The following is a 12,413-nucleotide window of genomic DNA, read 5'->3' as shown; positions in this document are numbered from 1 at the left end:
TCTCCTTTTCCCCCATCTGGACAGGTCTTTGCACCAACCCACAGCCACTGGGGTTCACCTGCGGGTGCCACCTCCCGTTTGGGTGTTCACTATGTGCCTGGCACTGAGCCTCAGCTCATCAGAGTCTCTCACCAACCCCATGGGAGAAGTGCTAGCATTCTCTGTGTTTTGCAGGGGCAGTAATGGAGGCTTGAACAGGGGGGCTGGTTTGTTCAAGGTCACGGAGCTTGTCCAGGTGGCACAGCTGGATCCCAACCCCAGCTGGTCTAATTGCAAAGCTCATGTTCCTAACCACTGGATAGGCTCCCAGCCCTAAGCCCCATGCTGTGCCTGCTTCGCAAACTAAATGCCAGGACAAATAGTCTCACAGGTAGGCACACAGTTGAAACTGGGCCTTTCTTGGAACTCTGGGTCTTTGAGCTTCAGATGAAAAAAAATGGCCAGGTCCCCCAGTCTTGGCTCTTGCAACAATCTCCTCCCCTCCCCAAGGCCAGGCTCCTGAAGGGAGGTACCCAGGGGAGGGACAGCAAGCCCCGAGTAGCACTGCCTGCTTCCCTCCACATCCTCACTGTGCAGGGCTTTTTTCCATCCATCCTCATCCATCCTCCCTCTTCCCCACCCTCGAGGAAAAAAAAAAAATTACCAACACCCCAAGAGGAAAAATACGGAAGGCCACGCATTAGTTACACCCACCACCTCATGACGCCATCCACACAGGGAGCCCAAATCTCACTGCAGATCGGGAGGAAGCAACCTGAGCACGGCCTTACAACGGCAGGCAGAGCCCAGCCCGGCTTTCTTTCCCACCCTGAGTGTGACTCAGCAGCACAAAACCCTGCATCTCAGTTTCCTTCTCCACCCATTCCCAGAACCCACAGAAAGATGGCAGCTGCCCGCCCCACACGTCACAGAGCAGGTTCTCCCGTGTCTAGCTCCGGGTGGGACAGCTAACTTTCTGAGAAGACCAGGGGAAAGAACAGACATTTCTACTCCCATGTTATAGATAACCAAACCAAAGCCTAGAGGAAAGTGTCTGGAATCCACAACCTCAACCGCGCGGCCACTGGCTACACCATGAGCTGGACACCAAACTGGAAACACGCTTGGGCATGAACATGCTAAGCCAGTGTCAGATTTCAACTTAGGGGTTAAATGCAGCAAAATGAGTAAAGCATGCTGGCGGCCCCTGCAGATGTAAATAATTACACTGAGAGGCGACATAGGTGGACGGGGGCTCCGCTGAAGGCTCTCCTAGATGTCGCCATCACACAAGGGTGGTGAGCCTTCAGTTCCCACATCTTCAGATCTCCATAGTGAACAGACGCGTGCTTTCTAAAGAATTTACACCAGATCGAGACCATCCTGGCTAACACGGTGAAACCCGTCACTACTAAAAATACAAAAAATTAGCCGGGCGTGGTGGCGGGCGCCCGTAGTCCCAGCGACTCGGGAGGCGGAGGCAGGAGAATGGCATGAACCCGGGAGGCGGAGGTTGCAGTGAGCTGAGATTGTGCCACTGCACTCTAGCCTGGGCAACAGAGTGAGACTCTGCCTCAAAAAAAAAAAAAAAAAAAAGGAGTATTTAAACCAAGTCCAGAGTGGGGTCTGGGGTCTGAGCAAATGGCAAACCTGGGGGACTCACTGTCTCCAGTGCAGCTTCTGAAGGGACACACCTAGTGGGCGTTTCCGGCAATCACATCACCTCTACGTCCCTCTACTTCCTCACCTGTAAAGTAGCCACAGTGACAGTGAAGAGCAGTGGTTCTGGAACTGGATGGCCTGGTTCAAATTCTGGCAATGTCCTTGGGTAGCTGTTTGACCGTGCAGGTCACTTCCCTGCCCTTGTGTGGAGAATGAAGATGACACAGTATCCATTTCCCAGGGCTGCTGTGCCAATGCCTGAGGACAGATAAAAAGCCCCAGGAAGGGGCCTGGCACCCATGGGCCCTCCGTCAACACTGGCAGACAGCTGCTGATGCCATCGCAGAGCATGCCTGACTCCATGCAGGCGACAGGAAAGGAGAGCATGTCTTGGGCTCAGGCTGCCCAAGTCTTCTGGGCCAGAGCGGACACTTGCCCCTTGGTGGGAGGCTCTCGAGGCTGCGGGGCTTGAAAGTACTGCAGGGCAGCTCACAAATCCATATAACTCACTCCCGATTACTCGCCAGCCTGACTGAGCAGCTGCTCCAGGAAGAAATAAAATATGCTTTGCATACTTTCAATGTTTCACTTATGAAAACTGGCAGGGCTGCCTTGCTAAATTGTTTAGCAATAAAGTCACTAACGAGCAGCGTTCGAGGCTCTCCCCACCGGGGAGGGGGAGCCAGCCGGGGTGGGGGAGGGGGCAGGGAGGGAAGACAGACTGGCCGCCAGTGCAGAGGCCGCTAGGGCTTCCAGAAGGCGCCATCTGGGATTTTTCAGAGGGGCACGGGGATCACATCCTGGTGTCCTGATGTGAAATTGGATCCTCCCTCTGGGAGCCAAGCCCCAAATGAGTGGGGGCAGAGGGGAGGGCCCTTCCGGCCCGGGACGTTTTCCCACACTCCAGGGCGCCCCGGTTTCCAGCCAATTGAGTTAATTGAAAAATTACCTTGGGCTGAGAAAGATCAGGACCCGGCCATGGGGGACTAGCTCACAGGAGACCCAACTCAGCCTCCAGCACTGGACTTCCACCACCTGCAGCTGCGAGGCCTGCAGGGGCGCTCCTGGTGCTGGGCACACATCCCCTACAACGTCCCAGAGACCTCAGGGGTAGTTTCAGCCTACTTGACAGATGGGGAAACTAAGGCAAAAGGGATAAGGAGCCTGACCAAGAGCAAAAAGCTAGGGAGCTGTGGGCCACGAGCCCCCGTGCAGCCTGGTGCTGTCCCCTGCGGTACTTCGTCCCGGGATGCTGTTCTGAACGTGTGGCAGGGCCACTGCAACCCCAAAATCCAATGACTGTAACTCGGAAGGAAGCCCAGGATGCAGGTCAGCTGGCAGGCGGGCAAGAGACCTCCTGCCCTGCCCGGAACAGGATGGTGCCTCCATCTGCAGAAGGTCTTGCTGCGGGCTGATACTGCTGATATGGAAAAAGTGCTGAATAAAGCGCTTTTCCCTCCTTCCAAGTGCTCACTTCTCTGTTATCAGCCCAACTGCCCGGGAAGATTACAATGGTGGGTTTTATTGTCCTAAATAAAGGCCAGCCAACCCCAAGGCCCCAGGAACAGCACCATGACTCAGCCAGGTCACACTGGGGTATGGGGGGCCCAAGCCCAGTTCCCCACTTAACTCCTGCCCCTGGCCCATCTCCCATTCACAGACACCAGGCAGTCCACACTGCAGACTGCCTCTCTGGGGCGGTCCATTCCTGTCCCCCTCGGGTCCCTGCCTATTTGAAGGCGAGAGAGACCTGCAATTCCAGAATGGTCCATCCCATCTCCAGGGGCCTCGGCAGGCATGGCTTCTGAAACCAAGTAGGAGACCAAGGGCACCCCTACAACTGTCTCCCCGGCATCAGGCCACAACCTTCAGGACCAGAAATGAACACAGCTGATTGGAAAAACACGCTTACTTCACTTAGAGAGTTTCAGCAGTTTAGTCGGTGAACCAAATGTATAATTAAGGCACAGAAAAATGTGAGGTTTTTTTTTAGGAGGGGGAGCTGGGAGCGGGAAGAGGCAGACAAACTCAAGTCCCTGAGTCACCTTTATGTCTGAAGACAGAACTTCTTCCCCCACAGGAAAGCTTGACCCTGATGTCGAAGCTGCATATCCAGTGTATGTTTTTTCGTTTTTGTGTTTTTTGAGAGAGTCTCACTCTGTCGCCCAGGCTGGAGTGCAGTAGTGAGATCTCGGCTCACTGCAACCTCCACCTCCCGGGTTCAAGTGATTCTCCTGCCTCAGTCTCCCAAGTAGCTGGGACTACAGGCGTGCGCCACCACATCTGGCTAATTTGTTTGTATTTTTAGTAGAGACAGGGTTTTACCATGTTGGTCAGGCTGGTCTCAAACTCCTGACCTCAGGTGATCCACCCTCCTTGGCCTCCCAAAGTGCTGGGATTATAGGCGTGAGCCACCGTGCCCGGCCCAACTTTCGGTTTTAACACTCACTGAGCACCTCGCCTGAGAGGCGGTGCCATCTAAGCAGCTAGAAACACATCTCCAAGCAAGGCATCCCAGCCACTTACTAACCAAGTGATCTTGAGCAGGTCACCTCACCTCTCTGTGCCTCAGTTCTCTCATCTGTAAAATGGGAGTAAGGGTAGCTCTCTTACGAGATTGTTGTAAGGATTAATCGAGGGTCTATACGTAAAAGAACGGTGCTGAGCACACAGCAAGTACTATATACATTGTGGTTATTATTTTCCCTCTTGCTCCTCCCTCAAGAGCCACACTGCCTTCTTGTTGTGAGACCAGCCCTTGCCCGGAAGCACTGTCCTGGGTCTCCAGAGACTTCTGGAATCTCTGATGTACATCCTCAGGTAGAACATTCTTTGCTGAGAGGTCCCCGGAGTAGGCTCTCCAGGAGCTGGGGGGTGACTGCTGAGGAAGTCATCGTGCAATCCTAATCTGGAGACTTGGGCACTATTCTGCCGCTGCCCCCTCTGGCTTTCTCTGGTTTCTGGACTGAAAAAGGTAGAAATGGAACTTTAAGTCTTGCTCTGAGTGGCCTCTGACTTCCCACCAAATGTTTCCCCGTCTGTCTGGCTAGCTCCGCTCACAATTCACAAAGGTCAAACGCTGTTTCCACTCTGCATGCCGCCTCTAGGGAGAGCAGAGGAGAAAACTATTCGAAAAATGTAAATCAAAAAAAAAAAAAAAAAAAAAACCCAAGGAAAAATCAAAAGAAAAATGTAGCCAAAAAAAGTGGGAAGAAAAACACCTGTAATCCCAGCGGTTCCTATCTTTCTCTAAGAAATGGCATATAACTCGATCCTCTAGTTTAATGCATGTAAAAAAAAAAAAAAAAAAAAAAACAACCCAAGGCTCTCCTCCCCCACAACACACACACACACACACACACACACACACGCAGCTCACATCCAGTTCAACAGAACACAAGAACACAACAAGCAGGAAGACAGAAGGGCGATGCCGAATTTTCACCAGTGGTGACCAGCTCCAGGCCTGCCTTTCTTAGAGGCCCTGCTAACCCAGACAAGGAAATGTCTTGTACAGAGAAGCATCCTTCCGGGTCTTCCTGGAGCACCCTCCTGGCAGGAGCCAGGTATTCTATAAGCTGCAACAGCTGGTGCAGCCCTGACCTGTGCTCTAAGCCCAAGAAGTGCCTGTTGAGCTAAAGCCAGCCCAAGGCACAAGCCCAGAGGCAAAAGCATCCTTTCACCAAGCCGAACATCCGCTTAGGACCACACTCTCCTGGCCAGAGGCGCTTTCATACCAAAACATGTTTTTCCTTGAAGCCACCCTCTACCCCTCATCTCCCACGAGAAAATGATATTGACTAGAGAAGAGCGGGTTCTAGGTTCGGCTGCTGCAGAATCAAAGTGCGCAGCTTGAATAAAGAACAGAAGGGTGTGCAGAAACACTGAGTGTTAACGTTTGGAGCAGGTCGGAAGCGTTTCTTTCATCTACGTGTTTTATTCTCTAAGTTGGCCTTCTCCTGCCCTACTCTCTTGAGCTGAGCTTCTACTAGATCTTTCCTTTTTCCTCTTCCCACTCCACAAACCTCAAACCATATATATCCCTGGAACGTCTGGGGACCTCTTTCGTGACACATCTGCAATAATACCACGATCACTCGTGGCTGCTTGAGGAGGAGAAGGGACAAATATGTGCACCCTGGGCGTACAGGACTGGCAGGGGTGGGAAGTGTAAAACAAAACAAACCACATAAACACCGCGGCTTGTGATGCTTCAACACTGCCTCCACGCTTGGGTGAAGCAGCAGAAAATAAACCAATTGAAGAAATAAAAGTCCTAATCAGGAGCAGGTGTTTGCATTGTAACACGACTTGGGACATGAACAAGCCCTGTATTGTGGGCTCGTTGCCACGTCTCTCTGGAATTGCAGGCTGACCACCAACTAAGCCATGAGGTCACCCCACCTCCAGCGGTAGACAGCCTATAGCTGCAGATATCCCAGAAATCCAACAAAACGCCAATGCAGGGTTCTAGTTATTCTCTAGTCCTGATGCCCGAGACAACGAAGCCCAAGCCCAGGAAGCCAGACAAGAGGACAGCAGCTCTCTGCTCCTTCTTTGGCGAGCAGAGAACATGGATTTCAGCAAAGAGCATGGGCAGAACCAAAGCGTTGTCAGCTTTCAGCGTTCATGAAAATTAACTCAGGATAACTCCAGTACCCAGGAAATCTTCCCTGCTCCCAATCTCTGGAGAAAGCTATATGTCTTCTAAATTAGCATCTTCTCTGCAGGAACACCTGCAGAAAGCTAATTTTGGGGAAGCGGGGTAAAAAAAATCAGAACCTCCCCACCCCACACCCCCATCCAACCTACCAACTCAGGCTGCCCTGGCCTAGAAGGTAGGCTGCTGATTCAGGTTAAAAATTCCCAGGCAGAGAAATTCAATCTCCTTTTTCCAATGGTCGACAGTTAATGTATTGTTCCACCTTAGCCCTCCTCTTTTTTGTAATCTCTCGGCTGAGTGCCCATGTTCTCAGGACCCTCTTGCCAAGAGGTGAGTACTGTTTATTTGGCCGTGGACGCTACTCATGGACCCCAAAAGGAATATGTAAACTTGCCACTGCATGCCTTTGGGTTCCTTCTGACCTGATGGCATGGGGGATGCAGGGCGGGCTACAGAAAAGGGGAATAATGCCAGGTGTGGTGGCTCATGCCTGTAATCCCAGACTTTGGGAGGCCGAGACAGGGAGATCACCTGAGGTCAGGAGTTTGAGACCAGCCTGGCCAACATACAGTGAAACCCCATCTCTACTAAAAGATACAAAAATTCAGCTGGGTGTGGTGGCGCTTGCCTGTAGTCCTAGTTACTTGGGAAGCTGAGGCAGCCGAATCACCTGAACCCGGGAGGCAGAGGTTACAGTGAGCCAAGACTGCACCACTGCACTCCAGCCTGGGCGACAGGGCAAGACTGCATCTCTAAGGAAAAAAAAGAAAAAGAAAAGGAGAATGACATCTGTCTGGCCATTTCCGCCTGCCTGGCCTGGCCCAGGCTACTGGGCTAGCTCCATCCACCCTGATAGCGCTCCGCAGTCATTTCCACCTGGCCCTCTCCCTGCCTGCTTCCAGGGGGGCTGCCTGATGTCTTTGAGCTTCTGCCATGTCCTCTGAAACAAACATCAAGAGAGCCAGGAACACACAGCTCAGCCTGGGGAACATTCTTCCTTAGGACGTGCAAGAGAAGGTACAGGCTCCAGCGGCTCTTCCTCCACCCTCACAAAGGGCTCCCAGTGGGGGACGAGAGATCTAAGGTTGGCTAAGCTAGGAGGATCACGGCAAGACGCCCTGTGCTCGCAACTACCCAACCCATCTACTCTGCCCTGGCTAGGAGGAAAAATGTCTGGAGAAACGAAGCTGGCCCCCGTGCCACGGTGGCTGTCTTCTTACAACAGAGGGGTTATCATGTCAAGGAAACAGACTCAGTGTGTAAGATCCTCAAATGTAGGGTGCAGGCCAATGGGTGGATGCTACTGTGAGATCAATTTTTGGCTCAATATAAAAGTGAGTGAATGCTTAAAACGAATCAAAAATTGGAGGGGCTGCCTGGAGAGGAAGTGAGTTGCCAATCCCCGAAGGTATTCAAACTCAAGAGGAACAACTGCACTGGACTTTATGAGTCAATCTGTCTTCCTTGCCCTAAATTCCCCCCACCACAGCTACTTTCCCACAGGCCCTGGAAGGATGCAGCTCTCTATACTGAGTACCCCGCCCACTCTTACAGAGGCAGCTGACTGAACCAAGATGGTCACCTGATCCATGGTCTGCCAAACCACTGGTCAGGCAGGGACCGATCAATGCCTGCCTCCCAGGCATTTAAATGCTTCCGGGGTACAGAGGGAGGCAGACCCCTCCCTGAGGGATGATCCAGCTGGGTGAAGGCTCCGCCACTGCCTTTGGAACCTGGCACTCCTGAGGCTGAGCCCTAGGACTTCCCTAGGTCAACCCAGGCCCCCTGTGACTTGGGTTCATGTGACAGTCTCCCTTCCGCCTCCAGCGGAGGAGCTCAGGGTCTCTGTCCAGCCTGGCAAGGACCTCCTGTTATCACTGCTCAGCACACTGCCTGGACCCTGAGCCTGTGTCGTGGACAACAAAGCTCAAAGCTCAGTCACTGTCACGACTCTCAATATCCCAACAGGCAGAGGAGAGTGCCGGAGAATGCACACCCTCAGGTACACGCACTCCACATCTATGCAGAGGCACCTCCCCATGCAGAGGCACCTCCCACTGCCGATGCAGACCACATGCTTACTAAACATCACCGGCCAGGTGAGAGGCTCACACCTGTAATCCCAGGGCTTTGGTAGGCTGAGGTGGGAGGATCACTTGAGACCAGAAATTTGAGACCAGCCTGGGCAACACAGTGAGACCCTGTCTCTACAAACAAAATTTTTTTTAAATTAGCCAGGCATGGTGGTGTGTGCCTGTAGTCCTAGCTACTCAGGAGGCTGAGGTGGGAGGATGACTTGAGCCCAGGAGTTTGAGGCTGAAGCGAGCAATGATCCTGCCACGGCACTCCAGCCTGGGTGACAAGAGCAAGACCGTGTGTCTAAGATGAACGAATAGGCCAGGCACGGTGGCTCACGCCTGTAATCCCAGCACTCTGGGAGGCTGAGGCTGGCAGATCACCTGAGGTCAGGTGTTCGAGACCAGCCTGGCCCCATGGTGAAACCCTGTCTCTACTAAAAGTATAAAAATTAGCCTGGTGTGGTGGTGGACACCTGTAATCCCAGCTACTCAGGAGGCTGAGGCAGGAGAATTGCCTGAACCCAGGAGGTGGTGGTTGCAGTGAGCCAAGGTCACGCCATTGCTCTCCAGCCTGGGCAACAGAGTGAGACTCCATCTCAAAAAACAAAAACAAAAACAAAGAAAAAAATGAATAAATAAATAAACATCATTATCTGCCATCCATTGTCTTGCACACAGTATTTAAGATGGTTTATTGATAAAGCAGCAGCTCTACTTGGCAAGTTCCTCCTGTAGGAGGGGTGCCATCATTCTCATTTTACAAGAGGTGGAAACTGAGGCTCAAAGAGATTAAGCAGTTTGCCCAAGAATCTCCAGTGTGGTCTTCTCATAATACATGAGATTCTGACCAAATGTCACCAGATGTCCCCTTCTGAGTGGGAGAGCAAAGCCCAGACAGATGCTAATTCCAAAAATTTCTCCCCAGGAAGTCCAAATCCTGCCCCAGTGCTTGACATCCTATTGAGTATTGGACTCTGGACTTGTCTGACTTGGCCATCTCTCTGGTGAGTCTTATATCACTCCAGCACCGCCCCCCCCCTTTTTTTTTTTTTGAGATGGAGTTTCATTCTTGTTGCCCAGGCTGGAGTGCAATGGTGCGATCTCGGCTCACTGCAACCTCTGTCTTCCAGGTTCCAGTGATTCTCCGGCCTCAGCCTCCTGAGTAGCTAGGATTACAGGTGCCTGCCACCACACCTGGCTAAGTTTTATATTTTTGGTAGAGATGGGGGTTCGCCATGTTGGCCAGGCTGGTCTCGAACTCCTGACCTCAGGTGATCCACCTGCCTTGGCTTCCCAAAGTGTTGGGATTACAGGCGTGAGCCATCGCATCTGGCCCATTTTGAACTAATACAAATGATCTTAATCTCCATAAAACCCCTACTAAATAGAGCTAGCACCCCAATTTACAGATGAAGATATTGAGGCTCAGAGGGGTTAAGGAACTTGCTCAGGGTCCCCACTGTTGGAACAATTTGCACCCAGGCAGCTGGGCTCTATGACCCCAACGTCCTCACACTCAGAGCCCTATGTCTGCGTACCTGTCCTAGCTCAGTGAGGGGAGCCTGTCCTACACAAGGCTAAAATGCCCTACACACCACCAAGCACGGAGTAAGGCAAAGGTGCCCTTTTGCTAAATTCCTACCTTCCTGGGCCGCGCACGCTGTGAGAAGGTAGCATCGCCTGCCTGCTGGGTATGGATTCAAGTCACCTCCAAAGGGGAGCAATCAGCGCCTTCCAGGGAGATGGCCATGCTCTAGGCACAGGCTGGAAAATCAGACTCCCACTGGGAAGGTTGAGAGGAGCCAGATGCCGTCTGGAGCACCCAAAGCACCAGCTGCTGGTGCTGACCTCAGTGTGCTCAGCTCTATCAGGGATGTGCCAGGAAAGTGGCGAAGGGGACATGACAGCAAGCGCTTATGCAGCCCCTTGAAGGAGCAGGCACACTGGGGTGGGAAGGAGGGGGTGTTCAGTCAACCCCACCCAAGCCCCATACTCAGGAGGCTGATAGATCCAGGGGTCCTCCTACAAGCTGACCTGGGAATTGTGTGATCAAAGAAGGATGGTAGGGAGAGAGGCGGAGGGGACGTGATTATTTATGGCCAGGAGACTGTGGACAGAACCCAAGAGGTGGCAACTGATTCGCTAGTCCTTCAAGACAGAGGGGGAAGGGAAAGACAGGAAAGTACAAACAACTCATAAAAGAGAAAATTGAGCTCCTCCACAGGGAGCTAGAAAAGGATTTGACCCAAAGTAGGTGCTCTAAGGAAACCTGCAAGTAATTAACCAGCAGGGTTTATGATGAAGGCTCTCCTCTGGTCCCATAACACCTAGCAAGGGGCACAGGAACATGCTTGCTGAGGAGCCAACTTCACCTTCTGCAGCGTGACTCGCTGCCATGCTGTGCTCTGGGTGACACTTGCAGATGGCACTGCAAGAATTACACCCAGAGGGGCTGCAATGAGCAAGAAAGGCTCACAGAAAGGTTGGGGGCCCAGGATGGGGCGGGATGTGGACTTAGTTCAGGGTGGGAAGATAACAGAGGCAAGAACCAGCAAGGCAAAGGGTAGGAATGAGCCAGGGTGGTTCATGGGACAGAGAGGCCCTGAGCTCCTCCACTGGAGACAGAAGGGGGATGGTCACATTTGCGGAGCCTCACACAAAACTGAGAACAGAGCAGGTGCTGGATGCCTGCCGCGTGGATGAACAAGGGGACTTGTCGCATCTGGGGAGAGGGCAAGAGAGGGTATCTTTCTGGTTTCAGTTAGGATTTTTAGGCAGGAAAAAAACCCTCTTTCAGAATATAAGTGCCATGAGAGCAGGGTTCGTCCTGCTCAGCTGTCAGTGCCAGGCGCGCAGTTGGGGCCTGGTAAGTACTTATGTGATGAGGAAGGATCAAAGTGATCAAGGAATCTAAAAGGGGGCAGGGCAGGTAGGTGAGGCCTTAGCCGCTGGGAAGGTGGAGGGATCCCTTTCTATATGGCAAAAGCAGCCGAGTGTAGCTGGCACAGTGGAGCAGGGCACCTGTGATCAACCAGCCTGGTTTGCCTGAGACCGAGGCATATCCCATGGTGCGGGATGTTCAGTGCTAGAACCAAGAAAGTCCTGAGAAACACAGGACAATTTGGTCGCCCCAGGTACAGGTCTGTCTTCACCAGCATCCTATAGCTACCAACCGATGGTACCAACTGCACCTGATGGTACCAATGGCATCTCTAAGGTGCCTCAGAGTGAGTGAAGCGCTTCCAAATCCATGGGCTCTCCTAAAGCAACCACAGATCTGTGAGCTAGGCCAGGCTGACACTATGATTTCACTTCACCAAACAGGGACACAGGTCCAGAGGGTGAGTGAACTGTACAAGGTCCCACAGCAGGTAAGCTGCAAAGTCAGGGCTGATGTTCTGCCCGTCACCTCCCCTGCCTTTCCATACACTGGGGAGACGTGACATGGAAAAGCGCTGTCTGCTGAGCACAGCTGTGGGATGGGCGGACGTCGTCCAGGCATCCCCAAGGGCAGAGGGTCTCGGGGGCTCCAGGGAAATGGGCCCATCTGGCCTTCTGTTCTTCTAAAATTCTGGCACTGGGGGAGCAGGCGGCCACCATCTGGGATATGGGAGAGAAGATGGGGCGGGGGTGCTGTAGGCTGCTGCTCCACTTGTCCCACCAACATCACCATGAGGGGGTCCCCTGGGTAAGGCCAGGATCTCTGAAGGCCCTTGTGAAAGGCAGACAGACCATCTAGTGACACATCCAGTAGCCCCTAGGCATAGAAGGGCCAAGCAGCCCTTGGTAGCTGGGCAGGGAACAGGCCAGGGTACAGGGAGAAGGGGAAGGGAGAGGGGAGAGGGAGGCAAGGAGGGAAAATAGAAGTGGAAAAAGCCTTCTAGAGCTGCCTTGCCCAGTGGCTGCTTTCAGACTATAGGTCCATCAGCATCGCCTTGCGGGGCTTGTTAAGATCCAGACTGGGCCCACCCCCAGTTTCTGACTCTGTAGGTCTGGAGTGGACGGAGAATTTGCTTTTCTTCTTTTCTCTT

At 52.8% G+C, this 12,413-nt stretch overlaps 1 protein-coding gene across 2 annotated transcripts in view; it reads right to left on the bottom strand.

The window, feature by feature from the left end:
- KAZN (kazrin, periplakin interacting protein) overlaps positions 1-12,413 on the bottom strand; it is a 199,700-nt gene that overhangs the window by 180,554 nt on the left and 6,733 nt on the right. The window contains exon 1 of one of the 2 annotated variants that reach the window (XM_011966785.1): positions 1,727-1,979. The exons of the other annotated variant lie outside the window; for it this stretch is intronic. The gene's annotated coding sequence lies outside the window, so the exon portion shown is untranslated. Of the gene's footprint in view, positions 1-1,726; positions 1,980-12,413 lie in introns of those variants that run through there. 2 annotated transcript variants of the gene reach the window in all.

Source organism: Mandrillus leucophaeus, unplaced genomic scaffold (genome assembly GCF_000951045.1).
Source record: "Mandrillus leucophaeus isolate KB7577 unplaced genomic scaffold, Mleu.le_1.0 Scaffold773, whole genome shotgun sequence".
Lineage (NCBI taxonomy): Eukaryota > Metazoa > Chordata > Mammalia > Primates > Cercopithecidae > Mandrillus > Mandrillus leucophaeus.
The sequence above is the reverse complement of the archived record's forward strand: the minus strand, read 5'-3'. Positions and strand labels throughout refer to the sequence as shown.